Source organism: Pristiophorus japonicus, chromosome 9, assembly GCF_044704955.1.
Source record: "Pristiophorus japonicus isolate sPriJap1 chromosome 9, sPriJap1.hap1, whole genome shotgun sequence".
In the NCBI taxonomy this organism is placed as follows: Eukaryota; Metazoa; Chordata; class Chondrichthyes; family Pristiophoridae; genus Pristiophorus; species Pristiophorus japonicus.
The window spans coordinates 207,219,921-207,233,128 of NC_091985.1; positions in this window are offsets into that span (position 1 = coordinate 207,219,921).

A 13,208-nucleotide genomic window follows, 5' to 3' on the forward strand; every position below is an offset into this window, starting at 1 on the left:
AATTACTGGTTCCCAACAATCAGAATCTAACGATTTTTAAAATTCAAAAATCCCGCCAATAATTGTTAAAATTGCGGATTATGTTAGTAACTTCACCGTTAGCCATATATTTCTAAACAATTTGTTTCCTTTTGTCTTATTCCATGTTTGCCTTGCAAATTCCAGCCTGTTACAATCAAGATTAAATTCGGCTTCAGCTTCAAACTGTCTGTAACGGGCGGGACTCAGTCCCCACTGATTCTGTAACGGGACACATTCCAGCTCCAGCTTTGTAAAAGTGAACTTGTTTTCACAGGAGCTGCTGTGGGGGTGAGACCAGAACGGAGAATCCTTCTGTGAAAAAAGAGGGACAGAGTGTTCAAACTGCCCCTGTTCTAGTCTCTAAGAACTCCCATTCTGGGTTGTTACACTGCGGGGAGTCTCGGGTTAATAAACAGACTGAGCGCAATGGAATAAAACAAAACGTGAAAAGGGCTTGAGTGAGAATGTGACTGAAATCGGAGTTTCCTCGCCCCCCAAAATAAATTCGTCGGCAGGCGCTGTTAATGAACGGGTCTGAGAACAAAGTGAAAGCGACCAGGGACGTGTTTGTAGTTGACTCTGCAGGAAATTCCAGCGACACCAAGGTCGAACCCCTCAGTGAAGCTGCTTATGAGAATTCAAAACTAAATCTACAGCTGGAACTGTAAAGGTTCTCATACACAGTTGTTCGGGAAATAATTATAGTAAATTCAGTCTAAAGGGAGATGTATTTGTGCAGCTCTTTTAATGATGTTGTGGGTGGCTCTTAAAAGAGCCGTTGTGTTTGGGGTTTGTTCTGTCAGGACAGTGTGGAGTTTTACTTGGAGCTGGTGTATTTGGTCACCGCCTTTGTCCCTTCCGACACGGCGTGCTTGGCCAGCTCACCGGGCAGTAGCAGGCGCACGGCGGTCTGGATCTCCCGGGAGCTGATGGTGCGGCGCTTGTTGTAATGGGCTAGGCGGGAAGCCTCACCCGCGATGCGCTCGAAAATATCGTTCACAAACGAGTTCATAATGCCCATGGCCTTGGAGGAGATCCCGGTGTCGGGGTGAACCTGCTTCATCACTTTGTAGATGTAGATGGAGTAACTCTCCTTCCTCGACTTTCGGCGCTTCTTACCGCCCTTTGGTGGTGTTTTCTTGATAACTTTCTTGGCACCCTTTTTTGAAGCTGGTTTCTTTTCCTCAGGCATCGTCTTGTTCAGTCGGGCACAGATATGAAACAAATTCTGCTCCAGGCTAGCATTATATAGGCAGCCCCACACTCCGCCCACAGCCCTATGCTAATGAGGAATTGTTGAAGGCAATAACTATGATTGGTTCATTGGCTGCGTTGTCAATTTCCATTGTTCTGTATCTCCCTGATTGGTCTCTTTAAACATCCAATCAGATTTATTGCTCGCCACAATCTCAAATTCTTAAATGAGGTCATCAATTGCATCCCCTCCCGATTTGTACTCTGTTCTTTATGTTTCTGTTCTGCTCTCAGGTAAAAATGGTTAATGACGGCCGGACTTATGAGCAAGTTTCATTCACATCTTTTCCTATATATATATCTGAACAGCAAACTCGCTGCTGTGTTTGTCGATCTAGATTTTTATATGTTCGAGACATTGACCGGTTTGTAACCGAGATTGCCTGAGGGTCACTTCTGATCAGGACTTGGGAGTCCTTCTCTGAGGGCAAGGGGCCCTCACTGTCTTTCCGCCCTGATGCTGCCTTTCTCCCATCGTTTAATTCAACACTGTTCTTATCTGCCACTGCTGTAACATGGATGTAACAGCACGAATTTATGAAGGGGAAGTCATGTTGGACAAATTTGCTGCAATTCTTTGAGGATGTAACGAACAGGGTGGATAAAGGGGAAGCAGTAGATGTGGTGTATTTGGACTTCCAGAAGGCATTTTCAAGGTGCCACATAAAAGGTTACTCACTGCACAAGATAAAAGTTCATGGGGTTGGGGGTAATATATTAGCATGGATAGAGGATTGGCTAACGAACAGAAACCAGAGAGTCGGGCTAAATGGTTCATTCTCACGTTGGCAATCAGTACCCAATGGGATGCCACAGGGATCAGTGCTGGGACCCCATCTATTTATGATCTATATTAACGACTTGGAAGAAGGGACCGAGTGTAACACAGCCAAGTTTGCTAACGATACATAGATGGGAGGAAAAGCAATGTGCGAGGACACAAACATTCTGCAAAAGGACATAGACAGGCTAAGTGAGTGAGCAAGAATTTGGCAGATGGAGTATAATATTGGAAAGTGTGAGGTCATGCACTTTGGCAGAAAAAAATCAAAGAGCAAGTTATTATTTCAATGGCAAAAGATTGCAAAGTGCTGCAGTACAGCGGGATCTGGGGGTACTTGTGCATGAAACACAAAAGGTCAGTATGCAGGTACAGCAAGTGATCAGGAAGGCCAATGGAATCTTGGCTTTTATTGCAAATGGGATGGAGTATAAAAGCAGGGAAATCTTGCTACAGTTGTACAGGGTATTGGTGAGGCTACACCTGGAATACTGCATGCAATTTTGGTTTCCATATTTACAAAAGGATATACTTGCTTTGGAGGCAGTTCAGAGAAGGTTCACAAGGTTGATTCCGGAATGAGGGAGTTGACTTATGGGGAAAGGTTGAGTAGGTTGGGCCTCGACTCATTGGAATTCAGAAGATTGAGAGGTGATCTTATCGAAACATATAAGATTATGAGGGGGCTTGACAAGGTGAACGAGAGAGGATGTTCCCACTGCTAGGGGAGACTAGAACTAGAGGTCTTAATCTTAGAATAAGAGGCCGCCCATTTAAAACTGAGATGAGGAGAAATTTCTTCTCTGAGGGTTGTGAATCTGTGGAATTCGCTGCCTCAGAGAGCTGTGGAAGCTGGAACATTGAATAAATTTAAGACAGAAACAGACAGTTTCTTAAACGATAAGTGAATAAGGGTTTATGGGGCAGGGAAGTAGTCCATGATCGTATTAAATGACAGAGCAGGTTCGAGGGGCCGTATGGCCTACACCTGCTCCTATTTCTTATGTTTTTATGTTCTTATGTTCTAACTACATTAGTTGTTTCAGTATTACCTTCATCTGGAATGCTCCGTAAATGTCTATGATTCGAAAACTAAAAGGACATTCTGTCCATCGTGTATATGCTGATTTAAAACACCTAACACCACAATATCGATTTTGGCAAAAAAACATATCTATGCAGAACAAAATGTAAATCAACTATCTCGCCCCCGTTCCCCGGGTCACTGCTCTCTCTGTGAGGCGGTGGGTGGCTCTGAGAAGAGCCTTTGTGTTGTGCTTGGGGGAAAGGTCGCGTTGTTCAGCCGCCGAACCCATCGAGAGTGCGGCCCTGCTGTTTCAGAGCGTAGACCACATCCATGGCAGTGACCGTCTTGCGCTTGGCGTGCTCAGTGTCGGTGTCCGCATCGCGGATCACATTCTCCAGGAAAACCTTCAGTATCACGCGGGTCTTCTCGTAGATCAGGCCCGAGATTCGCTTGACTTTGCCTTTACCCAATCCTTTGCCTCCTCATCCAGTCATGGTGATTCTTTACTCAAATCACCGCTGAATGTTAATCTCTCGCCTTACCCATTGTCTGTTGAGACCACCAATGAAACGAGGGCGGAAATTCCTGTCAACAGTCAGACCTTGAACGATTTTTAATTTCAAAAACACCGCCAATAATTTTTTTAAGTGCGGATTATGTTAATAAATTCACCATTAGCCAAAGGTTTACAAACAGGTTTTACTTCCTTTTATTTTATTCCATATTTCCCTTACAAATTCCAGACTGTTAAAATCAGGATTAAATTCGCGTTCACTGTCAATCTGTCTGTAACGGACGGCAATCAATCCCCACTGACTCTGTAACGGGACACATTCCAGCTCAAACTGTGTAAAAGTTGGGAATCACAGATCATGGATCGATCCTCCGCACAGGGGGAAGTGAGACCAGAACTGGAAGTCCTTCTGTGAAAAGGGAAGAGGGACAGAGTGTTCACACTGCTCCCGTTCTGGTCTCTGTACGAACTCCCATTCTCGGTTTTTACACTGGGGGAGTTCCGGGTTAATACACGGATTGACCTGCAACAGGAATTGAAAAATAAATTCGAAAGGGGCTTGCGAATGAGGTGACTGAAATGTGAGTCTCATCCCCTAAACAAGCTCCTAATTCATCGACAGGCGCTGTAAATGGGAACGAGCGACAAGGAACCGTGTTTGTAGATTGAATGGCGGGAAATTCAACAGCGGCCTAACGTCGAACCGGACAGTGAAGCTGCTTATGAGAAATCAAAACTAAATCCACAGCTGGAACTGCAAAGGTTCTCAAACACACATGTTCAGGAAATAATTACAGTAAATGGAGTCTAAAGGGTGATGCGCTTGTGCAGCTCTTTCAGAGAGGCTGTGGGTGGCTCTTAAAAGAGCCGTTGTGTTTGGGGTTTGTTCTGTCAGGACAGCGTGGAGTTTTACTTGGAGCTGGTGTACTTGGTCACCGCCTTTGTCCCTTCCGACACGGCGTGCTTGGCCAGCTCCCCGGGCAGCAGCAGGCGCACGGCGGTCTGGATCACCCGGGAACTGATGGTGTCAGATTCTGGTATGTGAGTGTGTATTTAATTCTGTACCTATCTATCTCTGGTATATGAGTGTGGCATTTAATCTGTACCCGTCAGTTACTGGTATATGATTGTGGGGGTTATTCTGTACCTCTCAGTTTCGGTTATGTGATTGTGGGTTTTAATCGGTACCGGTCACTCTCTAATATGTGAGGGTGGTGTTTATTCTGTACCTTGTACATGGCCTTCTTCGACCTTACAAAGGCCTTTGACAATATCAACCACGAGGGTCTATGGAGCGTCCTCCTTTGTTTCGGATGCCCCCAAAAATTAGTCACCATCCTCTGTCTGCTCCACCGCGAGATGCAGGCCGTGATCCTTACCAACAGATCCATCACAGAGCCAATCCATGTCCAAACTGGGGTCAAACAGGGCTGGGACTTCACCCCAACCCTCTTCTCAATCTTTCTCGCTGCCATGCTCCACCTCACAGTCAACAAGCTTACCACTAGAGTGGAACTAAACTACAGAACCAGTGGGAACCTGTTCAACCTTCGTCGACTCCAGGTCAGGTCCAACATAAGAATTAGGAACAGGAGTCGGCCATCTAGCCCCTCGAGCCTGCTCCGCCATTCAACAAGATCATGGCTGATCTGGCCGTGGACTCAGCTCCACTTAACCGCCCGCTTCCCGTAATCTTTAATTCCCTTATTGTTTAAAAATCTATCTATCTGTGATTTGAATACATTCAATGAGCTAGCCTCAACTGCTTCCTTGGGCAAAGAATTCCACAGATTCACAACCCTCTGGGAGAAGAAATTCCTTCTCCCAGAGGGTTGTGAATCTGTGGAATTCTGTGTCTGGCATGCAAATCCAAGATCACCCCAACCTCTGTCATCAAGCTACAGTACGCAGACGACGCCTGCATCTGCGTAAATACAGAGGCTGAACTCCAGGACATAGTCGACGTATTCACTGAGGAGTACGAAAGTATGGGCCTTACACTAAACATCCGTAAGACAAAAGGTCCTCCACCAACCTGTCCCCACTGCACATCACTGCCCCTCAGTCATCAAGATCTACGGTGTGACCCTGGACAACATGGACCATTTCCCATACCTCGGAAGCCTCATATCAACAAGAGTAGACATTGATGAGGAGATTCAACACCGCCTCCAGTGCACCCATGCAGCCTTCGGCTGTCTGAAGAAGAGTGTTCAAAGACCAGGCCCTCAAATCTGCCACAAAGCTCATGGTCTACAGGGCTGTAGTAATACCCGCCCTCCTGTATGGCTCAGAGACATGGACCATGTACAGTAGACACCTCAAGTCGCTGGAGAAATATCACCAACTATGTCTCCACAAGATCCTGCAGGTCCCCTGGGAGGACAGACTCACCAACGTTAATGTCCTTGACTGGGCCAATATCCCCAGCATTGAAGCACTGACCACACTTTATCAGCTCCGCTGGGCAGGCCACATTGTTCGCATGCCAGACACAAGATTCCCAAAGCAAGCGCTCTACTCAGAACGTCTTCATGGCAAACGAGCCAAAGGCGGACAAAGGGAACGTTACAAGGACACCCTCAAAGCCTCCCTGATAAAGTGCAACATCCCCACTGACACCTGGGAGTCCCTGGCCAAAGATGGCCCTAAGTGGAGCACCTCGAGTCTCATCGCCGAGAGCATGCAGAAATCAAGCGCAGGCAGCGGAAAGAGCATGTGGCAAACCAATTCCATCCATCCTTTCCCACAATGACTATCTGTCCCACCTGTGACAGGGACTGTGGTTCTCGTATTGTATTGTTCAGTCACCTAAGGACACATTTTTAGAGTGGAAGCAAGTCTTCTTCGATTCCGAGGGACTGCCTATGAATAAATATTCTGTACCTGTTAGTCTCTGGTATGGCTGTGGGGTTAATCTGCACCTGTCAGCTGCTTTGTGAGTGTGGATTTTATTCTGTTCCTCTTGGTTCTGGTATATGAATGTGGGTTTAATATCTAACTGTCAGTTTTTGATATGTGAATGTGAGATTTAATCTATACATATCAGTTTCTGGTATGCGAGTGTGGTCTTTAATCTGTACCTGTCAATTTCTGATGTATGACTGTGGGGTTAATCTGGAACTGTCAGTTTCTGGTATGTGAGTGTGGGTTTCTATTCTGCAACTGTCGGTTTCTGCCATATGTGTGTGGGTTTAATCTGTACCTGTCAGTATCTGATGTGTGAGTGTAGGTTTTAACCTGTACTTGTCAGTGTCTGGTATGTGAGTGTGGGGTGTAATCTGTACATATCAGATTCTAATATGCGAGTGGATATTTTAATCTGTACCTGTCAGTTTCTGGTATATGAGTGTAGGGTGTAATCTGTACCTGTCAGTATCTGCTATATGAGTGTGGGTTACTATTCTGTACCCGTCAGTTTCTGGTATATGAGTGCGTGTTTGTTCTGTACCTGTCAGTTTCTGATATATTAATGTGTATTTTATTCTGTACCTGTCAGTCTCTGGTATGTGAGTGTGTTCTTTTTTTCTGTAACTGTCAGTTTATGATGTGTGAGTGTGCATTTTATTCTATACATTTCAATCTCTGGTATGTGAGTGTGGGGTTTAATCTGTACCTACTAGTTTCTGGTATGCGAGTGTGTATTTTATTCTGTACCTGTCAGTTTCTGGTATATGAGTGTGTATTTTATTACCTGCCCATCTCTGGGATGTGAGTGTGTGTTTAATCTATACCTGTCAGTTTCTGGTATGTGAGTGTGTGTTTTAATTTGGACCTGTCAGTTTCTGGAATATGTATGTGTATTTTATTCGATACCTGTCAGTTTCTGATATGAGTGTGAGGTTTAATCTGTACCTGGCAGTTTCTGTAGGTGAGTGTGCATGATATTCTGTACCTGTCAGTTTCTGGTATATGAGTGTGCGTTTAATCTGTACCTGTTAGTTTCTGGTATATGAGTGTGTGTTTAAATTGTACCTGTCAGTTTCTGGTAAATGAGTGTGTGTTTAATCTGTACCTGTCAGTTTCTGGTATATGAGTGTGGGTCTAACCTGTACCTGTCAGTTTCTGGTATACGAGTGTGGGTTTAATCTGTAACTGTCATTTCTGTATATGAGTGTGGGTTTTATTCTGTATCTGTCAGTTTCTGGTAAAAAAAAATGTGGGATTAATCTGTACCTGTTAGTTTCTGGTATTGGAGTGTTGGTTTTATCCCATAGCTGTCAGTTTCTGGTATGAGTGTGGGTTTAATATGTAACCATCAGTTTCTGCTAAAAAGTGTGTGGTTTAATCTGTACCTGACAGTTTCTGGTCTATGAGTGTGGGTTTTAATCTATACCTATCAGCTTCTGGTGTGCAAGTGTGGGTTTTATTCTGTATATTTCAGTATCTCGTATATGAATCTGATCTGTTTCAATGGTGAAACAGCATCGGATCCTACCGCTCCAGTGGCCGTAAGATTCACAATGTAACTCAGCCACTTCGGATCACTGTTGGAGTGACAGCTTCTGCTGCCTGTGATAATAGGATTGAGGCCAGTTCTATGTCTCTGCGCTCTGTGAATGATAATGCACTCACTGTGAGAAGGAGCTGCTTGCACTTTTCCTTGTATTCCAGGTGAAGGAAATATCAGATTTATACTGGCTCAATGAAGTATTTTGCTTTGTGAATAATAATACCAGAAAAATATTAGTTATGATATGGACGACTGAGGCAGAGAATATAAAATAAAGTTGTAACGAATGGAAATGTTTATAATAAAGTAAAGTATCTGGAGAGAGGAAACCATGATACAAACAGTGTCCTTGTCACAGTTAACTCGGAGACTAGGGTCCTGAACTGAAAGAAAGGTAACTTCGATGGTATGAGACGTGAATTGGCTAGGATAGACTGGCAAATGATACTTAAAGGGTTGACGGTGGATAGGCAATGGCAGACACTTAAAGATCACATGGATGACCTTCAACAATTGTACATCCCTGTCTAGCATAAATATAAAATGGGGAAGGTGGCTCAACCGTGGCTAACAAGGGAAATTAGGGATAGTTTTAAAACCAAGGAAGAGGCATATAAATTGGCCAGAAAAAGCAGCAAACCTAAGGACTGGGAGAAATTTAGAATTCAGCAGAGAAGGACAAAGGGTTTAATTAGGAGGGGGAAAATAGCGTATGAGAGTAAGCTTGCTGGGAACATAAAAAGTGACTGAAAAAGCTTCGATAGATATGTGAAGAGAAAAAGATTAATGAAGACAAATGTAAGTCCCTTGCAGTCAGAATCAGGTGAATTTATAATGGGGAACAAAGAAATGGCAGAACAATTGACCAAATACTTCGGTTCTGTCTTCACTGAGGAAGACACAAATAACCTTTCGGAAATACTGGGGGACCGAGGGTCTAGCAAGAAAGAGGAACTGAAGTAAATCCTGTACCATGTGGGAACTCAGGGACACTTCCGGTGTCCCTGGCGACTACGTGTGCAGGAAGTGTATCCGCCTCGAGCTCCTGACGGTCCGCGTTGCGGAATTGGAGCTGAGGGTGGATTCACTCTGGAGCATCCACGATGCTGAGAATGACGTGAGTATCACGTGTAGTGAGTTGGTCTTACCGCAGGAGAAGGGTCCACAGCCAAATAGGGAATGGAAGACCAGCAGGAAGAGTAGTGCAAGGAAGGTAGTGCAGGGGTCCCCTGTGGTCATCCCCCTGCAAAACAGATACACCGCTTTGAGTACTGCTGGGGGGGATGACTCATCAGGGGAGGGCAGCAGCAGCCAAGTTCATGGCACCGTGGCTGGCTCTGCTGCACAGGAAGGCAGGAAAAAGAGTGGGAGCGCGATAGTGATAGGGGATTCAATGGTGAGGGGAATAGATAGACGTTTCTGCGGCCGCAACCGAGACTCCAGGATGGTATGTTGCCTCCCTGGTGCGGGGTCAAGGATGTCTTGGAGCGGGTGCAGGACATTCTGAAATGGGAAGGAGAACAGCCAGTTGTCGTGGTGCACATTGGTACCAACGACATAGGTAAAAAAAGGGATGAGGTCCTACGAAACGAATTTAAGGAGCTAGGAGCTAAATTAAAAAGTAGGACCTCAAAAGTAGTAATCTCAGGATTGCTACCAGTGCCACGTGCTAGTCAGAGTAGGAATCGCAGGATAGCGCAGATGAATACGTGGCTTGAGCAGTGGTGCAGCAAGGAGGGATTCAAATTCCTGGGGCATTGGAACCGGTTCTGGGGGAGGTGGGACCAGTACAAACCGGACGGTCTGCGCCTGGGCAGGACCGGAACCAATGTCCTAGGGGGAGTGTTTGCTAGTGCTGTTGGGGAGGAGTTAAACTAATATGGCAGGGGGATGGGAACCAATGCAGGGAGACAAAAAGGAGGCAAAAGCAAAAGACAGAAAGGAGATGAGGAAAAGTGGAGGGCAGAAAAGCCTAAGGCAAAGAACAAAAAGGGCCACTGTACAGCAAAATTCTAAAAGGACAAAGGGTGTTAAAAAAACAAGCCTGAAGGCTTTGTGTCTTAATGCAAGGAGTATCCGCAATAAGGTGGATGAATTAACTGTGCAAATAGACGTTAACAAATATGATGTGATTGGGATTACAGAGACGTGGCTCCAGGATGATCAGGGCTGGGAACTCAACATCCAGGGGTATTCAACATTCAGGAAGGATAGAATAAAAGGAACAGGAGGTGGGGTAGCATTGCTGGTTAAAGAGGAGATTAATGCAATAGTTAGGAAAGACATTAGCTTGGATGATGTGGAATCTATATGGGTAGAGCTGCAGAACACCAAAGGGCAAAAAACGTTAGTGGGAGTTGTGTACAGATCTCCAAACAGTAGTAGTGATGTTGGGGAGGGCATCAAACAGGAAATTAGGGGTGCATGCAATAAAGGTGTAGCAGTTATAATGGGTGACTTTAATATGCACATAGATTGGGCTAGCCAAACTGGAAGCAATACGGTGGAGGAGGATTTCCTGGAGTGCATCAGGGATGGTTTTCTAGACCAATATGTCGAGGAACCAACTAGGGGGGAGGCCATCTTAGACTGGGTGTTGTGTAATGAGAGAGGATTAATTAGCAATCTCATTGTGCGAGGCCCCTTGGGGAAGAGTGACCATAATATGGTGGAATTCTGCATTAGGATGGAGAATGAAACAGTTAATTCAGAGACCATGGTCCAGAACTTAAAGAAGGGTAACTTTGAAGGTATGAGGCGTGAATTGGCTAGGATAGATTGGCGAATGATACTTAAGGGGTTGACTGTGGATGGGCAATGGCAGACATTTAGAGACCGCATGGATGAATTACAACAATTGTACGTTCCTGTCTGGCGTAAAAATAAAAAAAGGAAAGGTGGCTCAACCGTGGCTATCAAGGGAAATCAGGGATAGTATTAAAGCCAAGGAAGAGGCATACAAATTGGCCAGAAATAGCAGCGAACCCGGGGACTGGGAGAAATTTAGAACTCAGTAGAGGAGGACAAAGGGTTTGATTAGGGCAGGGAAAATGGAGTACGAGAAGAAGCTTGCAGGGAACATTAAGGCGGATTGCAAAAGTTTCTATAGGTATGTAAAGAGAAAAAGGTTAGTAAAGACAAACGTAGGTCCCCTGCAGTCAGAATCAGGGGAAGTCATAACGGGGAACAAAGAAATGGCAGACCAATCGAACAAGTACTTTGGTTCAGTATTCACTAAGGAGGACACAAACAACCTTCCGGATATAAAAGGGGTCAGAGGGTCTAGTAAGGAGGAGGAACTGAGGGAAATCTTTCTTAGTCGGGAAATTGTGTTGGGGAAATTGATGGGATTGAAGGCCGAGAAATCCCCAGGGCCTGATGGACTGCATCCCAGAGTACTTAAGGAGGTGGCCTTGGAAATAGCGGATGCATTGACAGTCATTTTCCAACATTCCATTGACTCTGGATCAGTTCCTATCGAGTGGAGGGTAGCCAATGTAACCCCACTTTTTAAAAAAGGAGGGAGAGAGAAAACGGAATTAGAGTCCGGTCAGCCTGACCTCAGTAGTGGGTAAAATGATGGAATCAATTATTAAGGATGTCATAGCAGCGCATTTGGAAAATGGTGACATGATAGGTCCAAGTCAGCATGGATTTATGAAAGGGAAATCATGCTTGACAAATCTTCTGGAATTTTTTGAGGATGTTTCCAGTAAAGTAGACTAAGGAGAACCAGTTGATGTTGTATATTTGGACTTTCAGAAGGCTTTCGACAAGGTCCCACACAGAGATTAATGTGCAAAGTTAAAGCACATGGGATTGGGGGTAGTGTGCTGACGTGGATTGAGAACTAGGTGTCAGATAGGAAGCAAAGAGTAGGAGTAAATGGGTACTTTTCAGAATGGCAGGCAGTGACTAGTGGGGTACCGCAAGGTTCTGTGCTGGGGCCCCAACTGTTTACATTGTACATTAATGATTTAGACGAGGGGATTAAATGTAGTATCTCCAAATTTGCGGATGACACTAAGTTGGGTGGCAATATGAGCTGCGAGGAGGATGCTATGAGGCTGCAGAGTGACTTGGATAGGTTAGGTGAGTGGGCAAATGCATGGCAGATGAAGTATAATGTGGATAAATGTGAGGTTATCCACTTTGGTGGTAAAAACAGAGAGACAGACTATTATCTGAATGGTGACAGATTAGGAAAAGGGAAGGTGCAACGAGACCTGGGTGTCATGGTACATCATTCATTGAAGGTTGGCATGCAGGTACAGCAGGCGGTTAAGAAAGCAAATGGCATGTTGGCCTTCATAGCGAGGGGATTTGAGTACAGAGGCAGGGAGGTGTTGCTACAGTTGTACAGGGCCTTGGTGAGGCCACACCTGGAGTATTGTGTACAGTTTTGGTCTCCTAACTTGAGGAAGGACATTCTTGCTATTGAGGGAGTGCAGCGAAGATTCACCAGACTGATTCCCGGGATGGTGGGACTGACCTATCAAGAAAGACTGGATCAACTGGGCTTGTATTCACTGGAGTTCAGAAGAATGAGAGGGGACCTGATAGAAATGTTTAAAATTCTGACGGGTTTAGACAGGTTAGAAGCAGAAAGAATGTTCCCAATGTTGGGGAAGTCCAGAACCAGGGGTCACAGTCTGAGGATAAGGGGTAAGCCATTTAGGACCGAGATGAGGAGAAACTTCTTCACCCAGAGAGTGGTGAACCTGTGGAATTCTCTACCACAGAAAGTAGTTGAGGCCAATTCACTAAATATATTCAAAAGGGAGTTAGATGAAGTCCTTACTACTCGAGGGATCAAGGGGTATGGCGAGAAAGCAGGAGGCAGGTACTGAAGTTTCATGTTCAGCCATGAACTCGTTGAATGGCGGTGCAGGCTGGAGGGGCTGAATGGCCTGCTCCTGCACCTATTTTCTATGTTTCTAGTCAGGAAATTGTGTTAGGGAAATTGATGGGATTGAAGGCCGAGAAATCCCCAGGGCCTGACAATCTGCATCCCAGAGTACTGAAGGAAGTGGCCCTAGAAATAGTGGATGCATTGGTGGTCATTTTCCAACATTTTATAGACTCTCAATCAGTTCCTATGGATTGGAGGGTAGCTAATGTAACCCCAATTTTTAAAAAAGGATGGAGAGAGAAAACA